Genomic DNA, 15,861 nt, shown 5'->3' with positions numbered 1-15,861 from the left:
TATTTGCCTCTAGTGTGCAACCATTGGTGTTCTTTTTGTTGGATGTATTAATTTTTGGTGTTTAATTTTATTGATAATGATTGGTGATTCATGGTGATTGTGCTTTTGACATGTGTCTTTTTATTTGAGGTGTATATCTTTTGTAGAATTGGTACTTGATATATATACTTTCTATATGTATGTTGACTTGGTATGTGGTGTTGGTGTTGGATGAATGTTCTTTCAACTTTGGTTATCTTTTCTTCTTGAGTAGTTTGTGTTACCCTTGAGATAAATTTGGCTATTAGGATTCATTGCCTAGGAATTTTTTATGGTTTGATTAGTTGTATGTGGATCGTTCATTATCTTCCTTGCACGGTGGGAGTGGAGGCCTGACTAGGTAACCACGTGGTCGGGAGGTAGTGACTTCTTACCATTTGGGCCCCTCTCATATTTATAGATGTTAGAAGTTTGATGATGTAGTTATACTTTTATCATTCTTATCCCTATGTTGGAGACTTCTATTCAGTTGATATAATTATATGTTATCATGTATCTTATATTTTGATATACTTGTATCTATTCTTGCATACCCTATGACATGTGTAGTGGATGCTATCCATTAGATGTACTTCATTGTATCAGTTGTATTCATGATTTTTTTAATGAGATTAATATGTTATATTTTTATGATAATGGACATTGTGCTTAAGACTTAATCAATTAATAAAAAAAATCTTAAAACGTGACTTAATGTAAAGGAACCCTTGAGGAATGAAATCTATATTGTAATTGCATGTATAAATGTTGTGTTTGTATATATTGCCTTTTCATTGTTACTTTGATGTTGTATAAACTTTAGAAAGAAAAAAATAGTCTAGTAAACTTTGTAACATAGTAGGTTTATTTCTTTTGGGTTCTCGAGCGGGGCGTTACATAGGGGGACCATAACTAGACATATGTTCATCAATTTGATCTTGATCAAGAGTAGTATCCTAATCACATGAGTCTTTAGGGTTTCTAACATCAACAATCCCATCATCAATAAGATCTTCTATCTTATGTTTTAATTCCATACAATTTTTAGTTTTATGACCTTTGTTTCTATCGTAGGTACAATAATGATAATTGTTCTACCACTTAAGTTTTACCTTAGGTTCATAAGGTCTAGAGTTATCTAGTAAAGTGATGATCTTGTGTGTAACTAAGGTATTGAGCATCACATCACATGAGTCTCCCAAAGGGGTGAAGTTACACTTAGGTTTAGGAGATGAATAATATTTTGGTGAGATGGAGTGTTGAGACCTAGAAGAAGAAGATGAATGTGACCTTGAAGAAGATGACTTATATGCATAATAAGAGCTTAAGGGAACCTTGTGATGATGTGATTATTTCCTTTACCATTCTTTTAAAGTGTGCTTACAAATTTAGCATGTTCTTAGTGAGCCTAATGAATTAAGGATCATCTACTTATGTCATCTCTTTTAGCTCTTCATAGTAGGAGCACAAGTCTTGACAATTCTTAACAACGTAAAGGAACTCTCAATCATCTAGAATTGGTGGAGGTTTTGTAGGAAAATATTTTAATCGCATAGCTTTGGGTGAAAACTCAAGCATGAAGGAGAATAGAAGAAGCTTATAGTAAAGCTAGAGTGTCCCTAATTTCCAAACAAGGTAAGAAAAGTGTCCCCTTGTCCCAAGTGAAAAAAAGCATAAAAAATATAGCAAAGATAACTTGTTACAAGATGTCCAAGCCATGGGTACATGCCATGTGTATAGAATTTGTGAGAAAGAAAAGATAAAGATCAATAAAAGAGATATTAAGCGAAGATGGACAATTGAACAATCCACTGACCAAGATGCCAAAGTCACCAAGATGCAAGATGATTCCAAATAGAAAATTAATAGCATATTAATAACCTAAAGACATAAGGTATTAGAGAGTGAGAAGAGAGCCTCCTTTTAAAGAGAAAAGGATGGTTATAGATTAAGAAGCAAAATCTATAGTGGAGAATAATTCTCATGTTCACTTTGGTGTGCAAGATTCTCAAGAGGCAAAATCAATGGATATGTTTAAGATGAAAAAGCTATGTTGAGGAGATTAAGAGGTTAAAAAGATTCAATTGCCTTGGAAAGTTTGCATTCAAGTTGTAGACAAAAAGTAAATTTCCTTTATTTTTAAATTAGGAAATTATTTTTTATGTGCACACATGGGATAAAGGGGATTTTATGTAATTAAAAGGGAACAAGTTCTTCTAATTAAATAAAGACTTAGGATAAGGTGGCCAAACATAAGATAAAATTGAATAAATAATAAATTGATGATTTGATAAAAGATTAGATATTGATAAATATGCAAAATTGATCAAGCATAAGATGTAGTCTAACATAGAGATTAAAAATGTTGAAAAGGGAGCTTATAGTTTACACATCATTTTCGGGTGATTACAATAGACACATATTATGTGTAGGAAAAGACACCATTTTTTATTTGAGCATGAGACTTGTTGGCTGTCATACCGTAAATACACCTTATGAAATAAATTCTATGAAGTGAGATATCTAGAAGGGGGCACCACCCTTGAAGAAAGTCTAGGATCCTCAGAGTAGCCACCAAACATACTTGCATATTCTTTAATGTAATCTAGCTAGTCTTATTCCTATCTCAGATGCAAGCATTATCTTTCTATTCTAAAGGGCCAGTCCCTTCCATAGATAAGTAAAGCTTTTCTCAACTTAGTGATATCAAATTTTGGTAGTAAGATTTTGTTAGCATGAATGTTGATGATAAAACTTTGGGGGAGTATCCTAAGCATTGGAGAGTATTGACATGTTGCATTCATAACTATGTTTTTTTATTGATGTCAACATAGCATAGTTTCTGTAAAGACTGGCTAAGTAGCAGAGATAGATCTTAATGAATGTGTTTGTTTTTTATGTCAACATAACATAGTTTTTGTAAAGACTAGCTGAGTAGTAGACATAGATCTTAATGGTACAAACAATATTTTGATTTTTTGGTGATGTCTAGTTATGGACATGTTCAACACAATATCTCGATGATGTGGTTCACTACACAGAGTCTAAGTCAAAGACGTATGGAAGTTGTACCTAGTTTACAGAGAGCAGTTTAGAGACAAAGTATTGGGAAAGCAATTCCTAATGTTTGTTCTCTATCTTACATCTAAGATGTAGTAAGAAGATGAACAATTAGGAAGTGATAGAAGACAATTCATAGGTGACATTAGCAAGTGTGCAAGCCCTAGTATCGCATGTGTGAAGCTTTGTATAGACCGTGAGCCGATAGTGCTATTGTAATTATAATTAATTAACTATCTTATTAATATTAATTGGGAAAGCCTCAAGGTGGACTCCAAGAATTATTTTTAAGATAAGGTATAAAGGAAAGATCTTTTCCTTGTTTTTAAAGAGTAGTGCATTGTTGTACAAAGTGTCAAGTGCAAAAAGGAGAAGAGTGTTCGGTAAATGCATGTAAGCGATCCAAGGGATTATTGGATGCAAGTTTTTTGATCTGGTTACAAGATCATAATGAGAAGAGGTCCAGTTGATAGGACAGAAGAAGAGGAAGGAAGTACATTTCATTTCTATTATTTTGCAAGGAATAATACAGAGATCATTTGGACAGTGGGTTCATTGGTCTTATACTTGAAGTTGTTTGGGTAGTGGGTCCAACTATCTTCCACAACTCTTAACAGGGTTGGCACAACTCCTAACAAGGTTGGTACAACTCCTAATAGGGTTGGAATCTCCTAGAAGGGATTCAAAGTCTCCCAGTAGGGACTCATATGTACTAAATTTATTCAAAGACTCCTAACAGGGTCCATCCTCTAACAAGGAATATTTATATTAGTACATCATCTTGTGGGTATCATCCCCACCAGGGTTTTCCCTCTGATCAAGGGATCCCCTAGTTAACATATCTGGGGTTATTGTGTATGATTATCTTGTTGTGGTTTCTAGTTATATTTCTCATATGGTTAAAGTTTAATAAGGTTGATAATTGTGGTATTAGTTGGATAGCTTTAGAGGGAGGAGTCTAATGTAGAAATGTAACAATTGGAATCAATTATCTCATTATAGTGATATAAGTTATCACTATTGAGAGGCAGTCTTTTTTGAGAGAGAGTCTCAACCACTCTTATACATGTTTTTAATGCATTCTTAAATGGGAGAAGTGTGAGGTAAAATCCCTCATTCCACCCTCTATAAGTAGGTATGGTGGATTGTCATTTGTGAGTAGGCATGGTGAAAATGCATTTTTCTCTGGTAGAAGTCTAGGGTGAAAGACCTCATTCCACCCTTCTTCGAGTAGGTATAGTGGACCACCCTTTGTGAGTAGGCATGGTGGAATTCATGTGCATGGCTCCATGACTTTAATTTTATGTTCTTATGAAGTAACTATGGTGAATTATGTTATGTTGAGTTAACATGTTTTATGTGATGTGAATTTATCACTGACATCTTTGGTTGCAACTATGTGTGCCTCACACAGTAAAGATCTCTCTCTTGAAAAGAGGAAGTGTTGATGCTTATAATAGTGATAGAGATCTATATCTCTGATTTTGCTATATGTTGAAAATGCTCAATAATACCTATATATTTTATTTATAGCTAGAAAACATATTCAAGATATTTATTAGATATAATATTATATGAAGACACATGTGTTATATGTTTGAAAATATGAAAATACTTATTTTTAGAAATTGTAGGGATCTTCTGTTGTGAGATGAAGAGCCTCTTTATTCTTTATATATTGTATTTGGTTGAAATAATTATACTTGAATATTTTATTATTAATAAAATTGATATTTTTCTGGTGTGTCTTTTCATTTCTATTTCATTTATTAGTGTAATCATAATTTATGGGCTAAACATTAACACCCAATTCATTTTATTTAAATTTGAGTCTTATATTACTTGTTTAATATATATTTCTAATTGGATGACAACAAAAGAATCAACATTCTATTTCAAACTTAACCTCTACCCTACCAAGAGTAAGTCATATTTTCTATCACATCATTATTGTAATGGAGATTTAATGCAGGAGCATCCTGGGTTGCATTTCTATCTTGCATGTTTACCAAGTTCCTTACTTATTGTTGAGTTTCAATGTCTTGCATTATTGAGTTCTCTATGTTTGTCAAGTTCACAGTTGCTGTCGAGTTATCCTTTAGTTGTCGAGTCAGAGTGATTGCCAATTTCTCTTTGATTGCCAAGTTCTTTTTGGTTTCTGAGTATTGTTGAGTTCCTTTGGTTACCAAGCACCTTTGACTATTGAATGTTGCTGAGTTCGCCAAGTTACAACATTCTATTTGGGCCTTTGTGTGCCGAGTTGTTTGTGTGTGGTTTCTAGTTGGAGCCGACCTTTGCATTTAATTTCATGTTAGGTATTTTCTAAGAGCTAATTTGTGGCTTGTTTTAGTTTTTATTGTATGAGTTTATTTTTTTGTATTTGCAATAGGTCGACTTGTGTCCATGCATGTATTTAAAGGGGCCTTTGGTAGAGTTTTGGGTAGTAGGTTAGAGAAGGATAGAAGAGTAGAGTAGTAAGAGCAGAAGCAAAGCTGAAATACAAATTTTATCATTGTGGATCGAATCTGAATTGTAATGTTGGCCATAACCTAGAAGGCCTTATAATTGGACATGTATCTGCTATTCTGATGAATCTATGAAAGCATTTGTTCCTCTATCTCATGTTATTGTTGTTATTATGTTGTGTTCCACTGTGTTTACTCTCGCAAGTAGGTTGGAATAGCTGGGTGTGTCTTTGGCCCTTGTTGTCTCATCTCTCCCTGCATTAGGTGGTATAAGAGCCTAGTTTTTTTCTTGTAGAGATTAGATTATGTAGAACCTTAAGTGAATTTGGGTTGTGTATATGAGCAATGTTAGTATGCTAATAGAAACCAAATTTAAATAAAGCTTCTACAAACTAAACAAAATTCATAAACTTCAAGATAGACTAAGATGAGCTCTCAATTGAGAATATGAGCCATTAATGGGCTCTCTCAATGAGAAGCTCTCTTGTTGAGTAGCTTTGTCTAAATAGATAGGATGTATGCTCAAGCTTATGCTTCAAAAAGGGCTTCAAATGGAGTTGGAATTTGGGTGTGAGTGTATGGTTTTGATGTAAAATGGCTTCTCAAAATGGCATTATGACTTTACTTCATGGATTGTGTTATTTTGCAAAGGGGAAGGATCCAATTTATAGGCAAGAGGCTTGAGGGTTTGAGGGCTAAGATGCAAGGATGGGAAAAAGCTTACGGAGGGCTCAGATTGCATGAGAGGAGAGCACATGGATTGTGCTTCCTTACAACCAATCAAGGAGTGACACATGTCACATGGTGAGAGGATGGAGGAAAGGGGAAGGATGAGTCAACAAAGGAGGCTCAAGGGATAAAATCTTCATAAAGACCCTCATAATGACTTGTAAGAGCCATAAAAGGGCTTGTAAGAGTCATTTATGACCTAGTGGACTTCATAAAGTTTTATGGTTGAGATATTTTGAGGGTGATGAGAGAAATTTTGACTTGGACTTGATTAGGAAGGTTTTAAGCTTGTTTAGGCTTGTGCAAATGATTAGAGGATGGATTAGGATGGTTTAGGATTAGCTTAGGGATAGGCAAGTGGATGGCATTTAATGAGGGTGGGTGAAGGAGGAGATATTTGTTAACTTTGGCTTGGGTTAGTAATTCTTAACCCATGTTTAGGGAATGTGACAAGGTTAGGAGGGGATTAGGATTAGGTTTAAAGACATCTTCTAGAAGAGTCTAGACTTTAGATGAGGATAAAGACTTTCTAGAATAGTCTATAATTTCCTAGGATGAGGATGAAGACTTTCTAGAAGAGTCTAGAACTTCTTAGGATGAGGATAAATTAGATTTTTAAGAAATAAATAAAGTTTTATTTATTTCAAGGGTTTGGGTTGAGGAGATATTTATTAAAACTTTTTTAATAAGCATGAGGATTAATATTTAATCTTAATTAAATATTTTGAGTTGGGATTAGGGGTAGGAAATGATGGGATTAGCCTTTAATCGAAATTAAAGAAGGATTAGAAGATTTTGGAAGAGGTTATTGGTCATAAGGAAATTGGCCAAGTTTTGGGCAAAAAATAAATTTTTTATTTATTTTAGGATTTTTGGTCAATTTATTAATTAAATAATTAATAAATAAGGAAATAATGTTTAAATAAGATTTAAACATTTTTGGGAGGGATTCCTTAATTAAATATTTTTAATTAAGATAAAGGGATTTAATGGCATAAAAATTAATTAATTAATTAATTAATTAATTAATAAATGATGATGTCATCAGGACTTTTTCAGAAAATAAAAATACTTTATTTTCTAAAGGTTTTTAGGTGTCTACAGGTTGTAGGGTTGCAAATCTATAGATTTGACCTATAACTTGTAGAGGTTATGATCTTGCAGGAACTTGATTGTAAAGATGGTTTGAGGTAGAGGAAATGCTGACAATGTCATATTAGATACATTGAGACAAATCCCAGCCAGATTAGATGTTGCAGAGACAACCCAAGGAATAGGAGTGCATCTTGATGATGTGAGTGATTATGAAGCAACAACACCAAACCCTAATCTAGAACCTAAAGAATATCAAGATGAGGCAAGGTTGTTGAGAGTGTTATCTAGGGCAAGTTCAAAGCCTATTATAGAATTTGTTCCTTATGATGGAAAATTGGATACCAATGATGTGTTGGATATGATCTCTAAAATGGAGAAGTTATTTGAGTATGAAAACACTTTTGATAATAGGAAGGTGAAGATTGTAGTTTCTAGGATGAAAGTACATGCCTCATTGTGGTGGGAGCATTTGCAAACTAATAGGAAAAGGAGAGGAAAGGAGAAGATTATGACTTGGCCGAAAATGGTGAACAAGGTAAAGAACAAATTCCTTCTTGTTGATTACCAAGTTAGCTTGTTGAGAAAGATGCAAAATTTGACACATAGAGACATGATTATGAAGGAGTCTATTAAGGAATTCTATAGATTGGACATCATATCTAGACATGTGGATGATGATGTTGAGAAAATTGCTAGGTATCTAAATGTATTGAGATCTAGAATTCAAGATGAGATAAGTTTTGTGAAATTGGAAAGTCTAGAGGAATAATATCAATATGCCTTGAAAGCTAAGGAGATCTTGAAAAATAAGCATGAACAAATACAAAGAGGTAGAGGTGGTAGATTCCAGAGAGGTAGAGGAAGATCTTATGGAGAAGGTTACAGATCTAACAATTCTATGCAAGATAAGCAAAAAAATGAATCGAAGAATGATGATAAAGGAAAGACTAAGTGGAAAGGTGGTGATTCCTATCGAGGAGGTACTGATTCTTACTGAGGAAGAGGTAGTTCTTATTTTAGAGGTGGTTTTCATGGTAATTGTTTCAGATTTGATAAAGAAGGGCATAGATCTTTTGAGTGTAGATCATCTGAAAGTGGGTAAGGTAACAAAAATGTTGTGGTACAAGGAGACACTAAGAGTTCCCCAAGTGAACCTAAAGCTGGAGAAAATATGATGGTGAGAAGAACCTTATGTAATAAGGGAAGTGATGAGGAATCTATTCTAAGGAGAAGTCTTTTCAAGACCAAGTTTTACAAATTTGGCATTAGAAGAAATCATTACAAACTTGTAGTTGCAAAGGTTGGAGCATCCTAAACCTTATCATGTTTCATGGATCAAAGATGAGCATAAGATATTGGTAAGTGAACAATATATTGTGAAGTTCAATATTGGACATTATTTTGATGAAGTTCTATGTGATATTATGCCTATGGATTGTTGTCATATTCTATTGGGAAGACCTTGGCAATATGATAAATATACTATACATGATGGAAGATTGAATCAATATACTCTTTGGGTGAGTAGGAAAAAGTAAATATTGCTGCCTTTGATTGAAAGTCCAGATGAGGATAAATGTATTATTGTGAGAATTTGCATGGTTAATGGAAATAAATTTGAAAAGGAAATAAAGAAGAAACAAGTTTGTTTTTCCATAGTTCCTAGGAGATTGAGTTGTGCTAGTAGTAGTTGAGTATCAAAAAATAGTGTTAACCAAGTCAATAGCAACCAAATGATAGAAGCTAGTGGGAACCGAGTGACACCAGAAACTGATAGTATTGACCAAGTGCCAGTAGAAATTATAGAATTGTTGAATGAGTATAAAGATATTTTTGCAGAGGATATACCTGATGGTGTACCTATAATGAGAAGTATAATTCATTGCATGGATCTTATTCCTAGAGCTAGTTTTCTGAATAAAGCACCATATAGATTGACACCTACTGAAAATGAAGAGCTTAACAGACAAGTGCATGAGTTATTGTAGAAATTTTTGATCAGAGAATGTTTGAGTCCATGGTTGTACCTCCTATATTAACACCTAAGAAGAATGGAGAATGGAGAATGTGTACTGATTCCAAAGATATTAATAAGATTACAGTGAAATATAGGTTTTGTATGCCAAGGATGGATGACATAATGGATTGTTTGAGTGGAGAAAAGTATTTTACCAATATTGATTTGAAGTGTGGCTATCATCAAATCATAATAAGAGAAGGTGATGAATGGAAGATTTCTTTCAAGACAAAAGATTGTTTGTATGAATGGTTGGTAATGCCTTTTAGTTTGACTAATGCACTTAGTACTTTCATGAGGTTGATGAATGAAGTTCTCAAGAGATTCTTGGTTAGGTTTGTGATTATTCATTTGGATGATATTTTGATATTCAGTAAGACTAAGGAAGAACATCTTGAGCATGTTAGAAAAGTATTGCAAAGATTGAAAGAGGAGAAGTTGATTATTAATCTGAAGAAGTGTTCTTTTATGCAAGAGGATATTGTGTATTTGGGATTTTTTATTTCATCGATGGTTTGAAGATGGACCTTGACAAGGTTAAAGCAATTTTGGAATGGCCTATACTGAGAATGTAGGTAAGGTAAGATAATTTCATGGTTTGGCTAGTTTTTATAGGAAGTTTAAAAGGAATTTCAGTTCTATTTGTAATGATATGACTGAGACAATGAGAGGAGATAAAAAAGGAATTCAAGTGGACACATGGAGCTGAAACAAAAGGTTTTTGAGTTACCTGTGTTGGCTTTGGTTGATTTCAATAAGGTCTTTCAAGTTGAATGTGATGCAAGTGGTAGTGCAATAGGAGTTGTATTAAGTCAAGAAGGTAAACATGTTGCTTTCTTTAGTGAGAAGTTGAATGATACTAAAAGGAAGTATTCTGTGTACAATCAAGAGTTTTATGCTATTGTTCAAGCATTGAAGAAATGGAGACATTATTCAATTCCTAGGGAGTTTGTGTTGTATATTGATCATAAAGCTTTACAATACTTGAGAAGTCAACATAAGTTAAATCAGAGACATATGAAATGGGTTGAGTAGTTGTAGAGGTTCACATTTGTGATTAAGCATAAGAGTGGAGTCACTAAATGAGTTGCTAATGCATTAAGTAGAAGACATTCTTTACTAACCAAGATGAAGGAGTTGTATGATATTGATCCTCATTTTTTTGAGATGTGGAGAGAGTGTAGAGCACCTAGTTTGACAAAACAACCAAGTAAGTTTGATGAGTATTTTATTCAAGAAGATATGTTGTTTAAGGGTATTCAGTTATGTATTCCTAAGAGTTCTATGAGGTTGAATTTGATTAAGGAAAGTTGGACATTTTGGAATTGACAAGACACTGAGTTTATTGAAAGAGAAGTATTATTGGCCTCAGATGTACAAGGATGTTCAAAATTTTGTAAAGAGTTGTGGAGTTTGTCAAGTTGTAAAAGGAGTAAATCAAAATAATGGTTTATATACACCTATTTCTATTCCTAAGAATTCTTGGAGTAACATCAATATAGATTTTGTCCTTGGATTTCCTAAGACAGTGAGGGGGTATGATTCTATATTTTTTGTTGTGGATAGATTTTCTAAGGTGGCTCATTTCATACCTTGTAAGAAGACATCAGATGTCAAGCATGTTGCTAATATTTCTTCAAAGAGATTGTTAGATTGTATAGATTACCAAGAAGTATTATTTCTGATAGAGACTATAAGTTTGTTGGTTACTTTTGGAAGACTTTGTGGAAGAAGATGGGTACTGAGTTGAAGGTTAGTTCTACTTTCCATCCGCGGATACATGGACAGATAGAGGTTGTGAATAGAATCTTGGGTAATTTGCTGAGATGTTTAGTTGGAGACAAACCACATAATTGGGAAATGGTATTACCACAAGCTGAGTATGCATATAATAGTTATGTGAATAGGAGTACAAGTTAAACACCTTTTGATATTCTTACTGGAATGTAGCCTAAAGGGATATTAGATTTAAGGGATATTGTTCGTGAAGAGAAGAGAAGTGACGCATGAGAAGAGTTTTTTGATTTTATGAAGTCTTTGTATGAGGAAGTAAAATTGAGATTGGAACAAAGTAATCTGAAGTATAAGGAGAATGCTAATAAGTCTAGAAGACACCATGTTTTTGAAATTGGCGATGAGGTGATGGTTCATTTAAAGAAAAGAAGCTTTCCTATTAGAGCATATAGTAGGTTGAAGATGAAGAAGTTTGGACCTTGTAAGATCGTGAAGGAGTTTGACAGTGGAATTGATTATGAAGTTGAGTTACCAGATGACATGGATATATCTCTTATATTCAATGTTGTTGATTTGTACAAATATCATGAGTAGGATGATGAAGTTTATGTATCAGATAATTATACTAAGAAGCATATTGAAGAGGTTGAATAGGTATTGGATTAGAAAGTTAGTAAGAGCACAAGAGGAAAAGATTACTATGAATATTTGGTAAAGTAGAAGAATAGACGAATTGAAGATGCTACATGGATTTCCCAATCTAGGTTGGATTCAACTTGGGTTGTGACATCTCAATGATTCAAGAGAATCATTTCTTTCAACCTTGGTTGTCTGATGCAAGAGAATCTTGGGTTACATTGCTATCCTACATGTTTACCAAGTTTCTTATTTGCTATTGAGTTGCAGTGTCTTGCATTGTTGAGTTCTCTATGTTTATCAAGTTTATAGTTGTTGTTGAGTTATCCTTTGGTTGTTGAATCAAAGTGATTGTCAAGTTCTCTTCAATTTTTGAGTTCTTTTTGGTTACCAAGTATTGTTGAGCTCCTTTGGTTTCTAAGTGTTTCCAAGTTCTTTTGTTTGCTACATGTTGCCGAGTTCCTTCAATTGTCGAGTGTTTCTAAGTTCATCAAGTTGCAAAATTTTGTTTGGGCCTTCATGTGCCGAGTTGTCTGTGTGCAATTTCTAGTTGGAGCCAACCTTTGCATTTAATTTTGTGTTAGGTACTTGTTGAGAGCTAACTTGTGGCTTGTTTTAGTCATTATTATATGAGTTTATTTTATTGTATTTGCAAGAGGCTGACTTGTGGCTGTACATGTATTTAAAGGGGCATTTGGTAGAGTTTTGGGTAGCAAGTTAGAGAAGGATAGAAGAATAGAGTATGTTAGCATGAATACTAATGATACTACATTAGGGTAGTTTCCTAAGCATTGGAGAGCATTGATATGTTGCATTCATTACTATGTTTGTCATTGATGTCAACATAGTAGTGTTTCTGTAGAGACTAGAAGAGTAGCAGTCAGAGATCTTATGTTGCGCAGTAATTGAGTAAGGGTTAGGTGATGTGCAATTATGGACAAGTTCCTAAGAGTTTCCTATTGGTGTGGTTAAGAGGAAAAAGTTTGAATTCTAGATGTACGACAATTGTATATGATTTACTGTGAGTAGCATAGAAATTGAGCATCTTTTTGACAGTTTCTTATGTTTGCATTATATCTTTTAGCCAAGATGTAATGAGGTGATGCATAGTCAGCCAGTGACAGAGGACAGTTAGGTGATGATGTTAGTGAGTACGTAAGACCTGGAGTCATACATGTAAATTTTTGTATAGATTATAATTGTAATTAATTATATATCTTACTTTAATTAATTGGAAAAGTCTTAACACTGACTCAAGGAATTATTATGAAGATATGGTATAAAGAAAAGATGTTTTCCTTGATTGTAACATGTGTTGAAGTATTAAGATAGTTATGGAAGTGCGAATTGTGAAAAGGAGTAGAGTATTGATTGAATGCGAGTAAGTGATCCAAGGGATTATTGGATGCATAGTTTGTGATCTGGTTACATGATCAGAAGGAGCAAAAGTCTGTTTATTGTGGGTTCTTTGATCTTAACCTTGAAGCTATTTTGGTAGTGGGTCCAACTATTTTCCACAACTCCTAATAGGGTAATACGATTGGAATATCCTATTAGGGATTCAAAGTCTCCTAATAGGGACTCGTATGTACTGAATGTTGTAATAGATTCCTAATAGGGTCTATCCGCTAACAAGGAATATTTATATTAGGACATCATGTTGTGGGTATCATCCCCACTAAGGTTTTCCCTCTGATCAAGGGTTTCCCTAGTTAACATATCTAGTGTTATTGTATATGAGTATCTTGTTGTGGTTTTAGTTTACATTACTCATATGGTTAAAATTGTTTAAATTTTTTATTGGTGATATTATTCATATAACTAATTCACCCCCCTTCCTCTTAGTTATATCAGTAGACTATATATTCTAACAATTGGTATCAAAGCCTCAAGCCCTTGAAGGATAAACTTAACAACTTTGGGAGATCAATGGTGAATATTTTCTGTAAGGATAGTCCTAGACTTGATCGAGCCAACTATGATAATTGGAAGTAGAAGATGAAGACTCATCTATTGTGCATGGGTCTAGGATATTGGATCTTGACAAAGGGAAACAAAAAAATCGTTGAAGAATCAAAGCTAGAAGATTGCAGTGAGGAAGAAAGAGATCTATTCATGTGTAATATGAGAGTAAGAAAAGCTCTATTATCATCCCTTCCAAAGAATAAATAAAATCAAGTAAAATCTCTTGAAACATCTCATGAAATTTGGAAAGCATTAGAATCTACTTTTGAAGGTGATGATCATGCTAAAAGAATGAGGTTACAAAGTTGGATATGTGCATATCAAGATGCTAAAATAATGGAAGATGAATATGTAAGAAGTTGTATTGGCAGATTATCAAAAATAGTTGTAGGAATTCAATCTCATGGTGGAACCAAAGATGATGATGAAGTCATATGGAAGAGTTTGAAAAGTTTGTCACCACACTTCAAGCCAATTACGTAGATGATACAACTAGTGATGCCCTGCACTAAGGATTTCACCAAGGAAACCTTGCTTGGTTGATTGGAATTAGAAGAAGTAGATCTAAGACAGTCTGGTAAAATTGCAAGAGTTAAAACAACCTTTAGTGCCCTAAACATTCAACCTAAGTTAACAAGGAGTGCAAGCACCCATGGAGATTTTGTTAGCAGCAACAAAGCTGATGAGGACAAGAAGATTGAGGAAGGAATAGCCCTTTTAGTAAGAAGAGAAAAAGATGGTAATAAAATATTTAAATGTTGGACTTTTAATGAATTTGGTCATTATGCATCTAAATGTCCTAAGAGTGAGAAAAAATATAAAGGAAAGTTTAATCCTAGAAGAGATAGAGATAGAAATTGCTTATATGCAAATGAGGATGAATAATTTGACGAAAAAGGTCAAAGTGAAGGTGATGATGAATTAAGATTTGTGGCTATCAAGGAAGATGATCTTGACAGTGAAATTAGAGAAGAAAGAGCTCTAGTTACCAAAATGGAAAAGAAATCTAATTGGATATCTGACAATGGTTGTTCACATCACATGAATGGTGATATGAATAAGTTTGTTAAGTTCAAGAATCATGATGGAGGAATTGTTAGAGTTGCTAACAATGCAACTTGTCATATAATAGGGACTGGATCTATTACTCTTGATGGTAAAACTAACACTGATGATGTCTATTTTGTTGATGGATTGAAGCATAACTTGTTAAGTGTTGGATAGTTGGTGGACAAAGGTTATCAGTTGCAGTTTACTGAGAAGACCTACACTATCAAAGATAGAGATGGTGAGATGATTGGAACTAGAACTAGATCCAGAGGTAATGCATTTCAGTTGAATCCTGCTAAGATAACATGTTTAGTAGAAAAAGTTGATAATAGTTGGTTGTAGAATAGAATATTTTGTCATATAAACTTTGATAATATTGTGAAGATTAGTAGTACATTTGCAGTGAGAGATGTACCTAAGATTGTCAAGCCTACTAAAGTTGTATGCAAGGAATATATTTTGGCTAAGCAGAGGAAAGCATCTTTTCCTAGCAAGAAGTTCACTACCACAGAGAAGTTAGAGATTGTTCACATAGACCTGAGTGATTCTCCAAGAACCAGAGGATTCTATAGTGAAAGGTATTTTATGATTTTTTTAATGATTTCACCAGACTGATGTGGGTAGCATTTCTTAAAGAGAAATTAGAAGCTTTTGAGAAGTTCAAGATATTTTAAAATAGAATTGAGGATGGATCTAGCATTAAGATTAAATTTTTGAGATTCGATAGAGGAGGAGAATTTACCTCTAGAGAATTTAACATGTTTTGTGAAGAAAATGGAATCAAAAGATAGTTATTTGCACCTGGAACACTTGAGAAAAATGGGATTGTTGAGAGAAGAAATAAATCTACAGTAGAGGCAACTAGAGTGGTGCTATTTGAGAATGATGTTTCTAAGACATTCCAGAGAGAAGCAGTGAACACAACAGTGTATACTATGAATAGAGTATAGATCATAAAAGGTATGGACAAGACACCTTATGAACTATGGTTTGGACATTCACCATTAGTCAAATATTTCGAAATATTTGGGAGAAAATGTTATATTAAGAGAGACGATGACATTGGTAAGTTTGATCCAAGAAGTGATGAAG

Source organism: Cupressus sempervirens, chromosome 9 (assembly GCF_028749045.1).
Source record: "Cupressus sempervirens isolate cs-2001-9-10 chromosome 9, ASM2874904v1, whole genome shotgun sequence".
Classification (NCBI taxonomy): domain Eukaryota; kingdom Viridiplantae; phylum Streptophyta; class Pinopsida; order Cupressales; family Cupressaceae; genus Cupressus; species Cupressus sempervirens.
This window is presented reverse-complemented; position numbering follows the sequence as displayed.